We start from the raw sequence: 7,774 nt of genomic DNA on the forward strand, positions 1-7,774 counted from the left end.
AGGCGGAGGGGACCTCCTGGAAGCTAAGGGGACCCTAGGGGTGGTTCGGTTTTCTGAGTAAGGCAACCCTTAAGTGTTTTCGGGTCAAATTAGGGTCCCGTGCAGGCGCAGGGACGATATTGACTTTATCAAGTAAAAGTCAAATTATTAATTTTGGAGAATTAATGTTTTAGTGGCTCGTGGGAAATTAATTAAAATCTTGGGAGGGTCCAAGTGTAATTATAAAATCCCCCAAGTGCAATTATCAATTCTCTTAAGTGGAATTTTGAGAATCATGAGAGTTTAATGTGTAATATGTGTTATATATACATATATATATTTATGCACGCGTGTGTTTCTCGCATGAGAGGAAGCTTCAAGGAAGCTTCCTCTGTATTGTCTCTGCCATTTGAAATGGCCGCGAGAACAGAGAGATGAGATTTGAGGGGAGTAAGCGATCGAGAGAGAGAGCATGGCCGAGAGAGGCATCGAGCTTGAGAGAAAGGGAGACCGCGAGAGTGAAAGAGAGAGCATTGTGAGGGAGAGTGAAGCTCGGCCATGGCAGAAGCTGCCATGGCCACGGTTAAAGCAGCTGTTCGAGGAGCTTGAAGAGGCTCCAATGGCAGTCCAGCAAAGATGATGACCGCGGTTGAGGTCGGTGACGCAGCAGCAGCAAGGAGGCAGCCGCGGCCTGTAGCAGCGAAGCTTGGTGGTCGGCCATGGCGGACGCGAGGGCAGCAGCTGTGCAGCGACAGCGTCGCGCAGGGGAGGCCGCGATGGCTCGTGCTTGAAGCGTCGGTGGCCGGCGGTCGTGCAGCGATGAGAAGCGGCCGACCAGTGGCCGGAAGTGAGCTGCAGCGGTGGCCGACCAGTGGCCGGTTGCTATGCGCGCACAGGCGCTGCGCGCGCATGGAGTCCGCGAAGAAGAAGAAGAAGAAGGTGCGGGAGAATGGAGGAGGAAGGAGAAGAATAAAGAAAAAAAAAATATAGAAAAAGAAAATATGGAAAATTGGAAAAAAAATAGTGAAAAAATCCAGAAAAAAATTGGGGAAAGCCCTGGAAATTAATATGGGGCTCGAGGAGTGGGCCGGAGGTTCGATATGGGAATCCAAGGACATTATGGCAGTCCAATAGGCGATGCCAATGTGGGCGATTAGCCGATTTTCTGTTCCAGATTAACTAAGGTGAGTTAATTAATTCTTTTCAAAAATATTTCCTTTATGTGAGATATTAAATTGTGTAGAGTAATTAATAGTTGAATTAAATCCTAGGTCGGGGTTATTTGGAAATTATTGACGGCTGGTGTATGTCATGGTTAGTGTTGTTTGGAGACATTGTTGATGGATGGTTTGACGGTGTATGTGTGGCGAAGTTGAGGGCATTGGTTTAATGCCGGATGTTGATAGAGTTGGGTTTGTGTGTATTTGTATCTAGGTTCGACTGGGGAGGCAGGTGATCCTAGAAGAGCTCGGAGTTCGGGCTGGGTTCGTGCCGAGGCAGAGATAAGGCTTCGAGCCAGGTAAGGGACGGCCCCATGTGGAGGTGGCCTTGCAAGTTGGTAAATGTGTTTGATAATGTTTTTATGTTGCATTGGCATGTAGTGTTTATATCTTGTGTGATGCAAGCTCTAGTGGACCTGTGGCCATAAGGAGGACTAGTGGTGGGGGCTGATAGGTTGATGCCTCAAACCTTAGTGGGTTGTGAGGATGTGTGAGCCTAGCCTCATTTGCATGCATTTGGCATACATAAACATGATTATACTCATATTTACATGCATTGCACCCTTACTGAGTCTTAATGACTCATGAGGTTTTACCTCATGTGTAGATGATGCAAGTCTGGATGCAAGCAGGGATGGCGCCGGGAGGCCGTTGTGGCAACTAACTGAGTTGCCCGAGTTATGTATTTTTAATATTGCTTGTATGTAGCCAGGGGGCGTGGTGTATGTATACCCTTGTGAGAAAATGTCTGTGTTATTGAGCTTAAATGTATTTAATTGTGTAATCATCATAGTGTGATAGATGATTGTGAGATTGCTTGTTGAATGTGGCATAGTCGGTAAAGCCAAGGTTCGGACCGAGTCAAGATCATCAAGGTATGTTCTCATAAATCCCCAATACTCAGCGAAGTGTTTGTATGCTAGCCTTGTGCCTGGGTCACCTCTGGCTTGCTATGGGGTGAGCTGAAGAGAGGTGAAGCTCACTCGAGTTTCGGGTCTTGGTTCGCTGGATTTTTCTTATTTGAGTTGGGACCGATTCTTGAGTGGAGCGAAGGGAAGGACGAAGCCTAGTTCCCACCTAGGGCGTTTCTTGTTGAAACATAGTCCAACCCTTCAGTTGTGGTTGTCGGGTGAGTAATCCGGTCGATTATTTACCGGTGGCGCCCGTAAGTGGGAGCGGGTCGTTACACAGCGTGTGAGCCCACTTGCTATACTCCACTATTCTTCCCCGCAATGAGGGTCGGTATTCTTAGAATCCCCCCGAAGACATGAACAATTTCGAGCATTACCTGGCTATCATAAGTGATCTCTTCTAGATTTTTTCCATGCTCTCTCCATGGATTTGCAGCCTTTATCTCATAGTCTTTTTACCACTTGCAGGGCGCCCAGGGGGCAGTGGAAACCAACGCTATGAACCGAGCTCGCCTGGTGGCTAAAGAGGCCGAGCTAGCTGACTGGAGGCCCAAGTCTGTGTCTTGGAACCAGGAACGGTAAGCCTTGAGCCAACACCTCAAAGACTTGGATTACGAGGAGCGGGGGGGGGGGGGGGGGGCGCACAGAGAAGGAGAGACTTGCTTCCTCATATCGATCTCTAGAGATGAGCTACCAAGAAGCTCAAGAAGAAATGGAGCGCAATCAAGCCGCTTATTAAGGGGAGATTGCCCGGCTTTAGGTTGAACTAATTGAAGCTAGGCAGCAAGTGGTAGAGGCACAACAAGAAGCAGTAAGAATGAAGACAGAGGTGGAGCAAGCGGCAAGCAACAGGCAAAGGGATATTGAGGAGGTCGTGAAGAAAGCAGTCTGCGATTATCGGCTTTTTTCGGATTGCTTTAGCCAGAAGGACGAATATGCTTCATGCTATTCGAAATTCGACTTCTATCATGGTCGTACCTTCCTGGAAGCAACGCGACCGCACGAGTCCTTCGAAGATATGGTTTTTACCAATGCTATGACTATCGTCCCTCCTCAATGTCAGTGTAGGTGCTCTAAACCCAATTAGATTGGGCAAATTGTACACTGACAATTGTAATCATGTTTATTATTTGAATAAGGAGTTGTTCAAATTCACAAGAAGTCATTCTATTAGTTTCTTGTTATTATTGTAATAACAGAATGAAACTAGATAGAAGTCCATATGATGTATACTGTAATTAATCTATAAAGATATGAGATGATGCATCACAGTTTCTAGACATCATTAAATGTCCCAAGTCATAGCAATGTCAAGAATGGACATTGACAATTGCGGTAAGACTTGTATATCCTATGTTTTTGCTATGTGATAGCAATGGGGGTCTCACACCAATAGGCATGGGGATGCCTAGACAAGTACATAGGTGACCAATATTGTAGAACGTGTCACTGGACATGACTCGCCATGAGAATCTATTTTGGTTATATGTTGATGGAATTCTCATACGAGATGGGTGTAACTAATCATTGGACCTGAGGTTGTCATGGTCATCTCATAAGAAAATCGGTATGCTTTGACATCGTTTCGATGGGCCTACACAAAGGCTACATGTGGGCGATCGTTAGGTATATCGTGAGGCTTATGGAGATGAGTGCATAGCCAAGATGGGACTCGTCTATCCCTTGATAGAGGATGATGTATCTAAGGCGCCTTCGGTGGATATTCACTTTAAATCCATGGCCATGGTGAAACAGATCAATAAGGAGTTATTAATTCACTTTCTATTAAGTGAAAATATCTGGAAGACCGAAGAAAACTCATGTGATCGTTATCAAGCAACACATCGCCATACTTGAGATCACATAAGATACATTGACGAGAGGATCGTATTACACGGTAACCATGCTCGTGAAAGGTTATTTGCGGATTATGAATCCTTCTGAATAATTGGGTAGGCATGATGCCTTGCTAGAGGCCAATCTTGTCTTATGTGTTTGTACCGACACATTGCCAACATATTCGGAAGCCTAATGAGTCATACGCAATATGCATGGTCCTTGGCTTAAACCAGGAGAGTGGACGTATGGTTAAGTGGGACACTTCAGCAAGAAGTTGTGCCGTCTTAGGTTCTTACGAAAAAGAACAAATAGACGTAATGACGTCGATATGACGAGGAGTCGTCATAATAGAAAGATTTTCCTAAAATGACAATTAATTAAACTAGGAAGGAGTTTCTAATTTAATAATTTTCTATTTGTTGGAGTGGCAAATAGGAAATAAAATATATTTGTGCTTAAGTTAATATTTGGACTAAATTAGATTTGGGCCAAATATTAAATTAAATATTATATTTGGACTAAATTGGATTTGGGCCAAATATTAAAATAATTATTATATTTGGACTAAATTAGATTTGGGCCAAATATTAAATATTATGTTTGGGCTTGAATTAGATTTGGGCCAAAATATTATATAAAATGATTGGGCCATTTAATTATAATCCTAGTTGGACTAGAATCAACCCATTTAATTTAAGTTCCTAATTAGACTAAATTAAATGGGTCGGCCCATATCCATTAGGGTTTAAGAAACCCTAGATCTCCTTATAAATACCCATTTATGGGTTGCCCAAACTATTGAGAGTTTTTGGTGTTGTTTTTCAAGAGTTGAAAAATATATTGCCGTTCACTCTTCCCCGTTTCTATTGGCATCAATACGAAATGAGGGCGTTCTTTTTCCGTCCATACACAAGCCACGTAAAGGAGAAGGAGCTAGCACTCCTATTCCGCTCTCTTTACCAACAGACGTGTGCCGCGTATCACGAGTTAGAGGCCGGACGCTTGGACGGCTCGAATCTGCGAATGACTCGATAATCTAAAGGTTAGATTTATTTATTTGTATGTGAATAATTTGATTTCGACGTTGATCCAATCTCCGGGATCGGGGTAAGTTCAAAAATTTTGAACTACGTTGTTTGCCTCGTAGCAATCTTGCTTTACTTTCACTCAAGACTGGCGAAAGTATGAGCCGAACAACCCAGGGCCCGACGAGAGTGTGCGATGGGTGTTGCAGTATGACTTGAGCAACCTGTTGGGCCCTTGGAGTCCTTATGTGCCAGACCCCGAGGAGGGTGAGATTTTGACATGCCCCACTATTGTTGACGTTACCGCCACCTTAGCTGACATTATCCATTTCATCGAGCAAGGCTTAGAGGCAGACGTGGATGACCGAACTTTGCCATGCTAGTTCCAAGGAGAGGGCTCAAAAAGGGCTTGTAGGCTTTCTTTATGTTATTTTCTTTTTTGGGTTCAAAGTGTATTTTGAGCATTAACTCTCATACTCTTATATCAAACTCCCTTGTTTCGAACGTACATGGCTTTTGGGCGTGTATGCTCTCACCCTTAGCTCTTTATTTGTTCATGTGTTTGATTTATAGCATCAGCTTTCTCTTCTTTACGCATCAATCATATGGAGATCAGTTTATTTCTTTTAACTTTGGGATGGGCATGAGCTGCTTACCATAAGAGTTTTTCCCCTGCCTCATTGTATGTCTGACTTTGGCCAAAGGAAATTCATGCCATTTCAGAGCCATGTCAAACATCAAACCTTAATTACAAAACTGGGACCCGAGCTCGATGAGGGATCAACTCCCACTCCACCCAGCAGCTCAAGATTTTTCACGTGAACTATAAGGATCACAGTGTCCTACCTTGGGTCTCACTGACAACTGTCTCTCGCCAAATGGTTCTGCACTGGATGACCACCATGTATCCAGGTTTGTTGGAGGGGGGCTAGTACAAGATTCCAACCACATGTTCGGACTCGATGGGAAACTTAGGACCGGATTCCCCTAGGGAGTCTAGAAGGAGCCTGCCGGCTTGACGCTAGTCTCCCGCGAGGGATCCAGGTTAGTTTCTCATCTGGACATTAAGTTGCGTTGGTGAATCTAGGTTAGCCTAAGGGCATTGCGCTGGATTTCCCTTGGGTATCCATGGCAACCACTCAGCCTTATATATATTCGTGGTACCCTCTTCTCTTATTCGGACTTGTCTCCCCCCAGGTTTATCCTGGGGCCCCTAGCCAGGATTTTACCATACTTTCCAAGTTTGTCGGGAGGCTTGGTGCCAGATCTACCAAGGAGTCTAGGTTAGCCTATAGGCTTGGCATCAGACCTACGTAAGGGATCCAGATTAGCCTGCGGGCATGGCATCGAAACTCATCTAGGAATCCAAGAGGCCAGGATGTAACACCTCGCCTGACACTGGTGCATTACTATAAGGGAATTCTCGGGAATCTTTTTTTTTTCAAGTACCTCACAGGCGGTGCTTCAAGAACAATCATCACATGCGTAAATGCCAGACGCATGTGGCTACGCTTAACCTTGTGCATTTATTTCAAACAAACACATACAAAATAAACAAAAAAAGAAACAAGCATGCAGGCACAAGGCATTTATACTCGCCAGTGTATGAGTGTGTGCTGTAGCACAATTTAATTTTCTGGGAAAGTTCAGGTCAATTCACTGGGAGATCGTTAATAAAATGAAAATAGAGCCACGATATAAATTGGATTGTCAGGCCAATTCATTTGATTTTAAGTGAACAAAAATGAAGTACTGTAACTTTAAGAAGTCTTGAGTCAAGGCAATGTTCAGTGCCAATTCCATAACTTCCCAACAGATAGATAGGTACCAGAAACATATGTCTGAATTAATTTGAGGTTTTGATATTAAAATGCATCTCAAGATGATGATAGTTCTTGGTCTAGCAATCTCCATACATGGCATGAGAGATTCTACATTAAGCAACTACCATAAATTAAAATACAGTTAATATGCAGTAATCAGATAACCCATTTGGATTCGGGTATGATAGCATCTCCAGTTTAAGTAACCTCCATACATGGCATGGAGACTCTAAGTTTGGCTTATGCTCCACTCCAAATTCAAAGATTCAATGAATGTGCAATACTCAAATTAAATCAGGTTTCTGGTAATGCATTTGAAGTTCGGCTATCTTGGGAAATCTATGGCATTGGACACTGTCCTCGCCTTGGCCCAAGTTTAAGCTTACCACACATCTCCAAAGAAAAAATTAAAGAGACAGGAATTAAAGTTCTGGAATGTAAATACTGAAATTGAAATTAGAGAAATGTAGATGAACAATGAATTAAAGTTACAGAATGAAAAGAACAGAAAGGAAAACTGCAGAATGTAAGTAACTGAAATGAAGAACACTGGAACAACATGAAGAAACAAAAAACTACTGGAATTTAAGAACAAAAAGAAAGGAATAGAACAGTGTGCTTTTCCCCTTATTCTGGTTAAAATGGCGAATGGGGGCTCTCTTTTGCTGAAGTCGACGATGGATATATATATGTATATATTCTGCAAATGGCCCTGGTCAAAGAAGAAATTACGTCGCATGCCACCACGGTCATTTGCGCGTGCTCTGACAAAATCTTCAAAAAGGGATTCCGATTATGGTGCTTGAAACAGCGTTGAACGGTTTGGAGAGGGCACATCCGGATGAGGGACGAGTCATTCGAATGAGTTTGATCTTCAACAGTACTTGGACTTCATCTATCCGAATGGGTTGTGAAGCATCCAAATGAATGTTGGCTTTATCGGATTAAGCTTCACGCATGGCTGCCAAGACATTATA

General features: G+C 43.4%; 1 long non-coding RNA gene across 1 annotated transcript; it reads left to right on the plus strand.

Annotated features, from left to right (window-relative positions):
* The first annotated feature begins 364 nt into the window (after positions 1-364).
* LOC127809181 (uncharacterized) lies at positions 365-3,362 on the plus strand. The gene is made up of 4 exons (XR_008025088.1): positions 365-1,163; positions 1,414-1,498; positions 1,807-2,074; positions 2,579-3,362. It is a non-coding gene; the product is annotated as an uncharacterized LOC127809181 (long non-coding RNA).
* Positions 3,363-7,774: the final 4,412 nt, after the last annotated feature.

This window comes from Diospyros lotus, chromosome 9, assembly GCF_014633365.1.
Source record: "Diospyros lotus cultivar Yz01 chromosome 9, ASM1463336v1, whole genome shotgun sequence".
NCBI lineage: Eukaryota > Viridiplantae > Streptophyta > Magnoliopsida > Ericales > Ebenaceae > Diospyros > Diospyros lotus.